Raw genomic sequence first — 13,342 nt, 5'->3', positions numbered from 1 at the left:
ACGGATCACAACCATATCCCTGCTTGCCTTGGCCTTACCATGATCCCACCTATCTAGACACACCACCCATCTTAGAACTCACCATCCCATGTGCCTCCACTGAGTACTCTTCAGCAATTCCCCACCACCCCAGGCCCCCCAGCTCGAAGCCATCTCCATTTGATAATCCCATGAAGGTCATCAAATGCCATCCTTGCTTAGGTCAGCCCATTACACTGGACTATGAGGGCTCTGAGGACAGGAGCTGGGACTTGGATCTTTGCCTTACCCCAGAGGGGAGGGAAATGAAGGGAAAGAGAATGTGACAGACACTTGTGTTTGGTAGTTGTGAGGTAGGAATCAAGACCATGCTTCTCCTTGAGAGTGACAGCTGGGAGAAGTCTATCATCTTCAGGTTCTCCCAGCCACTGAAACTGATGAAGCCAGATTCTAATCCAAGTCAGTCCAAGCTGAAACAGACCAGGAAAAGGAAAATCAACTTCAGCAAGGCACTTAAAGACATTTGCTGTAATTAGATGGACGTTTTGATGGGAAAGGAGGCTGATGGGAATGCTTTGCAGGGCTTAATGCAGGAGTTCTAGTTCTTTCTCAGTGTAAAAGTGTTTCTTTCCTCCCCTGGTTACAACACTAGCATATACTTGTGAAAAATTTGAATAACACAGAAGTGTATAAAACAGAAAATATCAGTGCCTGGTATTCTCTCTCATCCTCTGCAATATCTACTGTTAAGAGTTTAAATATACTGGCTGGGCGTGGTGGCTCACCCCTGTAATCCCAGCACTTTGGGAGGTTCTTTATTTGTTAACGACTTCAAATCCTTTGTTGTGTATAGTGCAAATATTTTTCTCCAACTTGAATATCTTTCAGTCTTCTTTATGATATCCTTTCTTGAACAGAAGTTTAAACATTTTTTTTCAGAGTGGTAACATTTATTAGGAAGGAGAGATTTTAGTTAAACCCCCATGTGACACCCAGAAGAAACAGATGGTAACTGTCATTTCTAAACAGGAAAGAGAGGAGGGTCTGGACTCCCAGCGGACAGGTAGTTCAGCTGGACAATGGGGGAGTATGAGATTAGGGTGGGTGAGGCCGCTGCTCACCACCCCTCCACTGAAGTTCCGTGGCTAAAATACTGTGACACCAGCCAGCCAGTGGAAAGCCGTCCTGCTCTCTGGCAAACACAGGATGTTGTTGGCGGCAGGAAGGAAGAATGTCACGCCATCTCTTGCTGCTCCTCCGGGCTACTTTGCCGTTACTAACAGGGCTGAAGGGCCAGGTGGGCCTGCAGGTGTGTGGTTGGGCTGGCTTTGAGTGGTTCTGGTACTGGGGGGTGGGACGGACTATGAGGGGGATGTGGGCCACTACCAGGACCCTGATGGGTTACTCGGTCCATTCCCATTCTGGCTTTCAGAGGCTGGAGAAGCAGCAGGGGGCCGAGTGGTAGGCTGGGAAGCTGTAGGGTTGCTGTCGTTCTGCACCACCTTGTTGGGCGCCTGCTGGTTGCTGTACTCTGAGTTTGGCTCATTGAAGTTAGGAAATTCAGAATAAACCATACAGAATTCTCAAGTCTTCTGTAGATCACCCCCATGGCCAGTATACAGTGTCAGACAACCTTTGAAAACTGAAGCGTACGCTTTGTGGAGCTGGACAACGTCCCCAGGCTGGATCGGATTGCCAATGTCATCACAGACAGAGATATTGAGGCTGCCCATTTTGTCCACCACTTTGCAGGTCCGAACCTTGTGCCCCTCCTTCGCTTTGGCCTGTCTCCAGCACGATGATGATAAGGTTCAGACTCCTGAGCTGGGCTTGATATCCTTCACAAAGGTCTCCGTCAACGTGCAGCCAGAGCCAATCAAACCATTTTTTTTAGTTAGCTTCTTCTTTTTTTTTTTTTTTTTTTTTTGAGGTGGTGTCCTCTCTTTTGCCCAGGCTGGAGTGCAGTGGCACGATCGCGGCTCACTGCAACCTCCGCCTCCCGAGTTCAAGCGATTCTCCTGCCTCAGCCTCCCAAGTAGCTGGGATTACAAGCATGCAACACCACACTCCACTAATTTTTGTATTTTTAGTAGAGACGGGCTTTCACCATGATGGCCAGGCTGGTCTCGAACTCCTGACCTCAAGTGATCTGCTTGCCTCGGCCTCCCAAAGTGTAATCCGAAAGTGCTTAGATTACAGGTGTGAGCCACCACTCCGGGCCTTAAATTTTTATACTGTCAAATTTATCTAGCTTTTATGTGTTTGGGTTTTCATGTGATGCTGGAAAGACTTCTTGTTCATAAATTAACAAGATCAAGAGTTTTGGAATGGAAATGGATTCTAGCATGTGTGGACCATTATGCTGAATTTTGGTGGACACATAAATACCTTTATCAGGCAAGCTATTTTTAAACTCTGTAATTACAATTTAATAGTAGGCCAAATAATGAAAAAAAAGTATTATAGAAATCAGAGCTACATTTAATTAAAAGTGAATATCTTTTTAGGCTGAGGCAGGAGGTTGGATCACTTGAGCCCAGGAGATTGAGACCAGCCTGGTCAACAGAGCGAGACCTGGTCTCTATAAAAAATTTTAAAATTTGCCAGGTGTGGTGTCACAGGCCTACAGTCCCAGCTACTTAGTAAACTGAGGCAGGAGGATTGCCTGCTCCCAGGAGTTCAAACTTGTAGTGAACTATGATTGCACCATTGCACTCCAGCCTGTGTGACAGAGCAAGATCCTGTTTCAATAAATAAATAAATAAAGGCGGGATTACATAAAAGCACAAGTAACAAAAATTTCCCCCATAATTGCATTCCTCTGAATAACCACAGTTTATATTTTACTATTTTTCTTTCCAGTCTTTTTTCTAGTCTTGTGTACTTACATATATTTTTTAAACAAAATTGGGTTCATATTCATCTGGAATGGTCTTTTTTCACTGAATATCAGATTGTGAATTTGTGGGAGGACTGAGTAACAATTGTATACTCCATTACACAGTCTATGATTGAAATCTAAAAGTATTTGTTAACTAGAGAAAGTCTTTTAAGATGATAAGGTATATACCAAACAACCTTCTTTCTTCTTTCTAAAATGTCTCCATCCTTTGATCTTTTATCATCCACACTTATTTTGTTTTAGCCGCTTCTGTACATAACTGTTGAGCTGTGTTATCTTGGAAAGGTTTCATGTCTACCCACTCCCTTTTCACATTTTTACCATGCCTTTCTTGAAAATCACATTTTAGTGACACTTCTGAGTGATTTTTTTCTTCTCTCTTTTTTCTTCTTCTCTCTCTCTCTCTCTTTTTTTTTTTTTTTTTTTTTTGAGACAGGGTCTTGCTCTGTCACCCAGGCTGGAGTGCAGTGGCACAACCAGAGCTCACTGAAGCCTCAGACTCCTGGGCTCAAGTGATCCTCTTCCCTCAGCCTCCCAAGTAGCTGGGACTACAGGCGTACACCAACAATACCTGGCTAATTCTTCTATTTTTTGCAGAGACAGGGTCTCACTATGTTGGCCAGGCTGGTCTCAAACTCCTGGCCTCAAGTGATCCTCCTGCTTTGGCCTCCCAAAGTACTGGGATTACAGGCATGAGACACCACGCCTGGCCCTGAGTGCCTTTACAATGGGACACGGAGACAGCTTTTGCTTTGTGCAGCTTCAAGTTTTGTATAAATCTCAAACTATTCTATGTTCCGTGGATGTGGCCTTCCATCTCATCTCATTTGAGAGATACTCTTCATTTCACTGGATCGCTAACTTCTCCTGAGTGCCTCCTGATATGCTGGTCACACCACTGTCATCCTCCAGTTCCTGACAAATCCAACAACTGCTGAGCCAGAACAGCCACCTGGGCTGAATTGTGCCTGGTGGTCACAGTAGAACCACAGATAATGCAGCTAGATGGCGCTCACATCCACACATTTCTGAGGAATTGGGCAACAACATTCAAGATGTTTTCCATTAGTTCCCAGCCTTGAGTTTACAGACTTGGGAGAGGAGGACCAGTATACTTAGGCACATGAAATATCTGCAAAGAAATGCTAATATATGCATTTCCCAAATGAAACTAACATAAAATGAGTACAGCATGTTGGTTGCTCCCCGAAGCCCTAAACTGTCCTCCCTATGAGACAGGTACAGTACAATTACATCTTTCCTTTCAGAGGAGGCACTAATAGATTTAATAGTTTTCCCAAGGCCACAGGGTCAGAGGCATAAGTCAACCCAGGTAGCTCGCTCCAAAGCCACACTTAATCACAATGAACTGGCTCAAGAAAAAGGAGAACAGAATGACATCAAACCAACAGTGGTGACCCCCGGGAGTCAGGCGTGCTGGGAGACTACACTATTTACATTCCACACAAAGCTCTGTATTGTTGAAAATTCTGTCCCCAGGCATAAGCTATCATGCTTTTAAATTCAATACTTTTTATAAGAATAATATAAGAGCATAAAATACTACTCAACTGTGGTCAAAGGCTAATTCAGGAATTGCGGGTTTTGAAGCTTGTTTATGAAAGAAGGAGACTCTAAGGATAAGAATTAAAGATAGAAGTACAAAATTACGTATAAAAGTAAATATTTATGGCCAGGTGCACTGGTTCACACCTGTAATCCCAGCATTTTGGGAGGCCAATGCAGGAGGCTTGCTTGAGTTTAGGAGTTCAAGACCAGCCTGTGCAACGTAGTGATACCCCATCTCTATAAAAAAGTTAGAAAAACTAGCTGAGTGTGGGATAGTCCTAGCTAACTGGGAGGCTGAGGTGGGAGGATCACTTGAGCCCAGGTGTTGGAGGCTACAGTGGGCTATGATCACACCGCTGCTCTCCAGCCTGGGCTACAGAGGGAGACCCTGTCTCAAAAAAAGAGTGAAAGTTTATTTAGACTGAAATATGAAATCGTAACAAATTACGCATTTTTTCTTTTTTTTTTTCTTTTTCTTTTTTTTTTTTTTTGAGAAAGGATCTCACTGTGTCACCCAGGCTGGAGCACAGCGGCACTATCATGGCTCAGTGCAACTTCCACCTCCCAGGCTCAAGTGATCCTCCCACCTCAGCCTCCCAAATAGCTGGGACCACAGGCACCCACCACCACAACTGGCTGATTTTTGTATTTTTTGTAGAGGCAGGGTTTTGCCATGTTGCCCAGGCTAGTCCCAAACTCCTGAGCTGAAGCGATCCACCCACCTCCACCTCCATAAGGGCTGAAATTACAGGCGTGAGCCACCATGCCCGGCCACACATTTTTGAAAAGTGACAAATACCACAAATATAACAAAATCCTGAAAAATGACATAACCTCTACAATATTTTTGCCTATTCTTTGGCTGCATACTTTTCATATGATCAGCTCTTCACATAACAACTGTGTAATATCATTTTCATGGAAAGAAGACAAAGCAATTCAAATGCATTTTAAAATGCCATTATATTGGATAGAGCTACATAATTGTTTAATTGAATTCCCCCGATGCTGTGTACAATAGCTTATGGATGAATATGCTTGGGAGCTTTGTGACCAGAACACTTAGGGTACTTTCCTGCAATTTGAGTGCTTTTGAATGTCTTTTTGTCTGGTGTTGCCAGGTTTCATCAGGACAAGTTATATCAGATATGCTAAGACTGATTGAATATGTTGGTAGACATAAAATGCAGTTTGGCATGAATAAAAATGATACTTCACAGTTTATAGTATTGCTACAGCTTTGTGCTCTACAAACACAAGAATTCTAATCAACTCTATTTTGCACTGATTCCTACTTTAAAAGTATGATAGTATGGTACATTATAATTGTATATACCACATTTCTGAGTGTTTTCCTGAAGATAATTTCTGTCTTGACTAGACATCAGTGAGAACCAAATATTTCGCTCAGAATTGTGTACAGCTGATGATTGAAAGAACATTCCACAGACTAGCTTCTCATTCTGCACATTTCAACTCTTGCTTCTTCTTCACTCCCACATGCTTCCAGTGTCAGGCATCATAGGAAATATTTAAATCGTAATAAGACCCATGATGCCACAGAGCATGCACTGAGCAAGAGGGTTCCTGGAAGCCTAGAATACCCTAGAATAACCAACAATTTCTGGACTCTACATGGAAGTGTGAACCATATATATAGATCCCATTCGACTCAAAACAAACAAATCTCCAACTCAACTTCTCCTTAGCTGGATTCCCCAAAATGCTCATGCCTCTCCATCACCACACAACTCCTCAAGGGAAAAGTGATGCAGGGGCAATCAGAGTCAACAGCATCCTTAGTTTATGACAGCTAAAATCTTACTTTTACATTTTTACCAAAAGCATGTGACCATGTGAACCCATGCAAAGGTGCTTCTGGGATCTTGGAAGTCATTCTTATAACTAGCAGGTCTTAAAGCTTCAGCTCCTTTCTAGAAAATCTACTCTGATTGTGGTGAAGAAGATCACTGCAACAAGAGCCAGGCTCATGGAGAAAGCAGTGTGTACTGGAGTTGTCGAGAAAAACTTCTTGTAGGAGACAGGCACTGAGCGAGGCCTTAAGTCATTGGTGGGATCCAACAAGCAGAGGAATAGGAAGGGAGTCTAAGCCACAAAATTTCTGCATCTGCCAAAAAGTAGATATGCATGTATGTGGATGTAAAACGTGTTTTCCTGCCAATGAAAACATTTTTCCATCACTGGCTTAGAGCTACCTAATAAGAGCCAATGGCAATACATTTACACATTACTAAAGAATGAGAAGTGAACTTTCTTCCCAGTGCCCTCTCCCCATCACCATCAGCAAATAATCACTCCCAAGCCAAGATCAACCAGAGCTGCAGCCATTTGGCACACATGTGTTCCCCATCCACCTCTTCCAACCTGGGATCCAAAAACCCTGGATTTACACCCCAGGCAAAGGAGAGACTGGCCTGAGACTAAGTCTTCGGTAGTAGATGCAGGACGCAAAGCCTGGTGAATGCCAGTCCAACCAGCTTGAGGAAGGAAGATTCATGCCCAGTTCTCACCCCTCTTTTGCTTGAATATCTTGTGTGCCATTACCTGGAGGAAAGGAGGAAGGGAAGGAGTGTTGCCTGCCAGAGGTAGCAGCTGTCCCCTCATTTGGAAGCCTCTGAGTTGATTTTGGCCATGTCCTTCTGCCTGTTTCTTTAACATGCTGCATTAAGCCTCAGCTTTGCTCCTCTTGCTCCTGAATTCTATTTTGAAATATCAGAGAAATGCTCCCAGGAGGACTTTGAATGTGAGCACTCTTTATAGGCTACTTTAAGGAGCTCCCAGCTCAGGCCAGGGTCAGGCAACAACAGCTAAACCCAAAGCCATCAGCACCGTGGTCTACCCAGGAAACCACAAAGACACAAATGTCACTGAGTCCACCACCATTCGTTTAGCACCTACTGTATGCCGGGAGTGCTCTTAGAAATTAGGGTGATAATCCTAAGCCAAAAGAACAAAGCTGGAGGCATCATGCTACCTGACTTCAAACTACACTACAAGGCTACAGTAACCAAAACAGCATGGTACTGGTACCAAAACAGATATATAGACCAATGGAACAGAACAGAGGCCTCAGAAATAACACATCTACAACCATCTGATCTTTGACAAACCTGACAAAAACAAGCAATAGAAGAAAGATTTCCTATTTAATAGATGGGAAAACTGGCTAGCCATATGGAGAAAACTGAAAGTGGACCCCTTCCTTACACCTTATACAAAAATTAACTCAAGATGGATTAAAGACTTAAATGTAAGACCCAAAACCATAAAAACCCTAGAAGAAAACCTAGGCAATACCATTCAGGACATAGGCATGGGCAATGACTTCACGACTAAAACACCAAAAGCAATGGCAATAAAAGCCAAGATTGACAAATGGGATCTAATGAAACTAAAGAGCTTCTGCACAGCAAAAGAAACTATCATCAGAGTGAACAGGCAACCTACAGAATGGTAGAAAATTTTTGCAATCTATCCATCTGACAAAGGGCTAATATCCAGAGTCTACAAGGAACTTAAATTTACAAGAAAAAACAAACAACCCCATCATAAAGTGGGCAAAGGATATGAACAGACACTTCTCAAAAGAAGACATTTATGCTGCCAACAAACATATGAAAAAAAGCTCATCATCACTGGTCATTAGAAAAATGCAAATCAAAACCATAATGAGATACCATCTCATGCCGGTTAGAATAGCAGTTATTAAAAAGTCAGGAAACAACTGAAGCTGGAGAGGATGTGGAGAAATAAATAGGAATGCTTTTACACTGTTGGTGGGAGTGTAAATTAGTTCAACCGTTGTGGAAGACAGTGTGGTGATTCCTCAAGGATCTCGAACCAGAAATACCATTTGACCCAGCAATCTCATTACTGGGTATATGCCCAAAGGATTATAAATCATTCTACTATAAAGACACATGCACATGTATGTTTATTGCTGCACTGTTCACAATAGCAAAGACTTGGAATGACCCAAATGTCCATCGAAGATAGACTGGATAAAGAAAATGTGGCATATATATGCCATGGAATACTATGTAGCCATAAAAAAGGATGAGTTCATGTCCTTTGCAGGGACATGGATGAAGCTGGAAACCATCATTCTCAGCAAACTAACACAGGAACAGAAAACCAAACACCACATATTCTTACTCATAAGTGGGAGTTGAACAATGAAAACACATGGACACAGGAAGCAGAACATCACACACCAGGGCCTGTGGGGAGGTGGGGGATAGGGGAGGGATAGCATTAGGAGAAATACTTAATGTAGATGACAGGTTGATGGGTGCAGCAAACCACTGTGGCACATGTATACCTATGTAACAAACCTGCACATTCTGCACATGTATCCCAGAATTTAAAATATAATTTAAAAAAGAAAAAAAAACTATTTTAAAATTCATATGGAACCAAAAAAGAGCCCAAATAGACAAGGCAATTCTAAGCAAAAAGAACAAACCTGATGGCATCAAGTTACCTGACTTCAAACTATACTACAGAGCTACAGTAACCAAAACAGTATGGTACTGGTACAAAACCAGACTCATAGACCAAAGGAATACTATGCAGCCACAAAAAACAATAAGATCATGTTCTTTGCAGGAACATGGATGGAGCTGGAGGCCATTATCCTTAGCAAACTAATGCACGAACAGAAAACCAAATGCTGCACATTCTCACTTATAAGTGGGAGCTAAATGATGGGAACATATGGACACATAGAGGGGAACAGTGCACACTGGGGCCTACTGGAGGGTGGAGGGTGGGAGAATGTAGAGAAGCAGAAAAAATAACTCTTGGGTACTAGGCTTAGCACCTGAGTGACAAAAGCATCTGTGCACCAAACCCCTTAACACAAGTTTATCTATGTAACAAACCTACACATGTACCTCTGAACCTAAAATAGAAGTTAAGCATAAAAGAACACCAACTCTGGAGGCAGATTAGTTTTCAATCCCAGCTCCAAAACTGACTGTCTCTGTAACCTTGGGCAACTTACTTCTCTGTGCCTCAGTTTTCTCAACTGGAATGTGGGGATAATAATACAGTTGATGTGAGAATTAAACCAGCATCTGGCAGTATATAAGTGTTGCTTATTATTATTTAGCCATCACTGCATTTCTTTTAAAAGTAAATAAAAACAGGAACTTACAATTTAGTTGGGGGTGATGGGCAGGATAATATGGACAACTCATACTAATGTCTCTTCTATAAATCTGATTATTTTTGCTTTTGTTTTTTAAGCAAGACATAGCTTACACAGAACATACAAAAGAAAAAATATTTATTGAAGCACTCTGCCAAGTGCTTTACTTAATTATATTAATTAATCCTCCAAAAACTCAATGAGATAGATACCATTATCCCTAATTTGCAGATGAGGAAACTAAGGCTGGGAGGCTTTAATTAACTTGCCCACAGTTCCACAGCTAGTAAGTTGCAGGGCAATGATTTGAGCTCGAGTCTCATTCTAATTCTTAAGCCCTTTTGCTACACCATGAAGCACCCAAAGAGTTTCAAAAACAGTTTCTCACTGTTTTTAACCCACTATTAAAACTGTTGATTTGCAGAGTAAACCATTCCTCTGCCAGGCATCCTCAAAACCACATCCAGCTGACTTACTAAGAAACTGAAAGGTAGTGTCATTAGAGAAGGTCACAGAGGCTGGGCATAGTGGCTCATGCCTATAATCCCAGCACTTTGGGAGACCAAGGTGTGTGGATCACCTGAGGTCAGGAGTTTGAGACCAGCCTGGCCAACATGGTGAAACCCCGTCTCTACTAAAAATACACAAGTTAGCCGGGCATGGTGGCGGGTGCCTGTAATCCCAGCTACTCGGGAGGCTGAGGCAGGAGAATCACTAGAACCCAGGAGGCGGAGGTTGCAGTGAGCTGAGATCTCACCACTGCACTCCAGCCTGGGTGACAGAGCGAGACTCCATCTCAAAAAAAAGAAAGGAAAAAAAAAAAAGAGAAGGTTACAGAAACACTAGGAAAATCTCGGTTGACAGCAACTATCTTTTAAAATCTCCCAGGCTGTGCCCAAGCTCTAGGGGATTTCATAAATCCTTAGCTAACTTGGGACCCCTGGCTACAGGGATTCACAGGAATATGACAGATTCTGGTGTGTTTATTATACACTTACTGGGCTCCCAAAGACACCCTCCTGGAGCTCCTATTCACTAACCAGACAAGAATGAGTTGGGGACTAATCCATTTATCAAATAGAATAGCCTAAATTGGTACCAGGCAGATGCTGTGTAGATTTTTTTCTTTTCATCGGGTATTCAGCAATGGGCAAGAATTTTGAGGTCTTGGTCCACAGTTGCTCAGAAGGCCCCATTCCCCAGAAGCATGACAGAGAGCCTTGGGGAAGAGTGACTGCTCTGTGACTTAAAGAAAGTTGTAGCCAGATTTGGATAGTGTCCAAGTCTTTACAACTAATCTCCTCCTCTTCTCTTCTAGATGCCATCAACCAAAGGGTGTTAAGGAATGTGTTAATAATTCCCAGGAGAAATTGGCCAGGATTACCTAGTCATGACTAATGAAGCTGTCATCTGCCATTCCTTCCTGCTGTTTAATAATGCCTTCTAAAGAGTGCTTTATGAAGATGGATAGTATTATAATGCTGCACCCAAGAAACTGGCACGATGTCAATGAAAACAGGGGCCAGCTTATTTTGCATGCCACTCTATTTTTCATTACGCTCCACAATAACTTGTTATTAAATGAAAATGAATTTGCCATTAGGGACTAGGTACTATTTAATAACTGTTCAGCAATGTTTCATGATTTAATTTTTTTGTTTTTGTAACTAGTGCAGCAGCCATGTGAGTAAATGTCATTCTGGATTAAATGAGGTTGAATTTTCTAGAAAAATCTTAAAGGTTTCATGGAACTTAGTCATTAAAACTAGATGTGGTTTGAAGCTTGGTTTACCGAATCCTAACTTTGAATTGACCATCTTAAAAACAGGAAGAGTGAGGAAGACTCTCTCCCTGAGTACTCTCAGAAAATGACGTGGAAAGTAAGCATTGTGCCTTATAGAGAATTCCTAGAGGGGGTAGGGGACTTGCTGGACAGCAGTCTCCTCAGTAGCCTCCCCAAAGAGTATGTCTCAATCAAGATAGTCAATGCTATTTTGGAATAACAAATAAACCCCAAATTTTAGTGGCTTAAAATGATAAAGGTTTGTTTCTTGCTTGTGCTACACATCCACTGCAGGGCTGTATATCTGTCATGGGTTATCTTGAAAGCCAGGATGATCAAGCACCCACTAACTGGAATGATGACAGAGGGAAAAAAGAGCTCTGGAGGGTCTCAAATCAGCCATTAAAAGCTTGATCTTGAACTGGTCCCATGACCCCAACCCAAGAAGTGGGAGAGGGCCAAGAATTACAATTTTACTGTGTACTCAAAAGGCAGAAATAGCATATCTAGTGATCAGTCCTAGTGGGTACTAATGTGAGATCAAAATGAGGATTTCATTACAAGTCTAAATGTTCAAAAGTGCCTCTTGCATTCTGAGAGAAACCTCTACTTTCCCAAACTCACCTTTTCGCTGTGGTCACAGACATCCAGGCAGCCTCGCTTCTTTCCTGAAAGCCGGACGTTCCCATGGTCCCTCCTCTTCAAGGAATCAGCCATCCCAGGACTTGTTAACACCATGTGATCTGTGACTTTAATTCATTTCAATCTGGTTATGTGCTTGAAAATTGCCAGGGTATTTATGAATTATCAGTATCATTAAAGCTCAGACGCATGTGGATAATAAACAATCCTTCCCCTTCACCTATAAAAATCCAAAGCTGACATAGAATTTATGCTATTTAACATAAAATTTCTTGGCATTTGTTAAACAAACTATAAGGACTGAATTACTGCACAAAGTATTGCCTGCTTTTCGAAGACTGAGACCACATGATTTAAATGTAACAATTTTTTTCTTTTTTTTTTGAGATGGAGGCTTACTCTGTCGCCCAGACTGGAGTGCAGTGGTGTGATCTCAGCTCACTGCAACCTTGGCCTCCAGAGTTCAAGCAATTCTTCTGCCTCAGACTCCTGATAGCTGGGATTACAGGTGCACACCACCATACCCAGCTAATTTTTGTATTTTTAGTAGAGACTAGGTTTCACCAAGTTGGCCACGCTGGTCTCGAACTCCCAACTTCAAGTGATCCACCTGCCTTGGCCTCCCAAAATGCTGGCATTACAGGCGTGAGACACCATGCCCACCTGTAACAATTTTCTACACAGCCATGGTGTTTATATATATATAGGTCTTCATCCATGGTTTCTGGATCATAACCCCCATAGTCTTTTGTTATAATTTTGGGGTGCTGTAGGCCTCAGCAGCAGGTCTCAGGAAACAGAATCTCTCTCTCTGACCTTCCCCTGTCCTCCTTTCATCTGCCTAAGGCAGGACTCAAAAGTGATTATAGGTCAGAAGCCCCTCGTTCCAGAGGGGTCCTGCCCCATACCCTAGAGGAAGGAAGGCTGCACAGAGAGGCCAAGAAAAGCCTAAACACACAGGCCTTGCTGGGTTTCGATAATGTGCTTTTTGTCCAATCACATTTCTACATGGTTGTCTATCATGCCTATGTAATGAAGTCTCCATAAAGGCCCAGGAGGACAGGGTCTGGAAAGCTTCAGGACAGCGGAACTCAGGAGGTTCCTGGAGGGTGGGGGGCTCCAGTGGGGGATGAAAGCTCTGTGGCCCTTTCCCCATACCTTACCCTATGCATCTCTTCATCTGTATCCTTTGGAATATTCATTATAGGAAACCAGTAAACATGTTTCCCTGGGTTCTGTGAGCCACTCCAGCAAATTAATCCAACCCAAAGAGGGAATCGTGAGAACCTCAACT

General features: G+C 42.6%; 1 pseudogene; it reads right to left on the bottom strand.

The window, feature by feature from the left end:
- Positions 1–1,074: 1,074 nt before the first annotated feature.
- On the bottom strand, positions 1,075–12,123 carry LOC115836661 (annotated as a pseudogene).
- Between the last annotated feature and the right edge of the window lie 1,219 nt (positions 12,124–13,342).

The sequence above is a fragment of the Nomascus leucogenys genome, chromosome 9 (assembly GCF_006542625.1).
Source record: "Nomascus leucogenys isolate Asia chromosome 9, Asia_NLE_v1, whole genome shotgun sequence".
In the NCBI taxonomy this organism is placed as follows: Eukaryota; Metazoa; Chordata; class Mammalia; order Primates; family Hylobatidae; genus Nomascus; species Nomascus leucogenys.
Note: the sequence above shows the minus strand (reverse complement) of the source record. Positions and strands in the feature narration are given on the sequence as shown.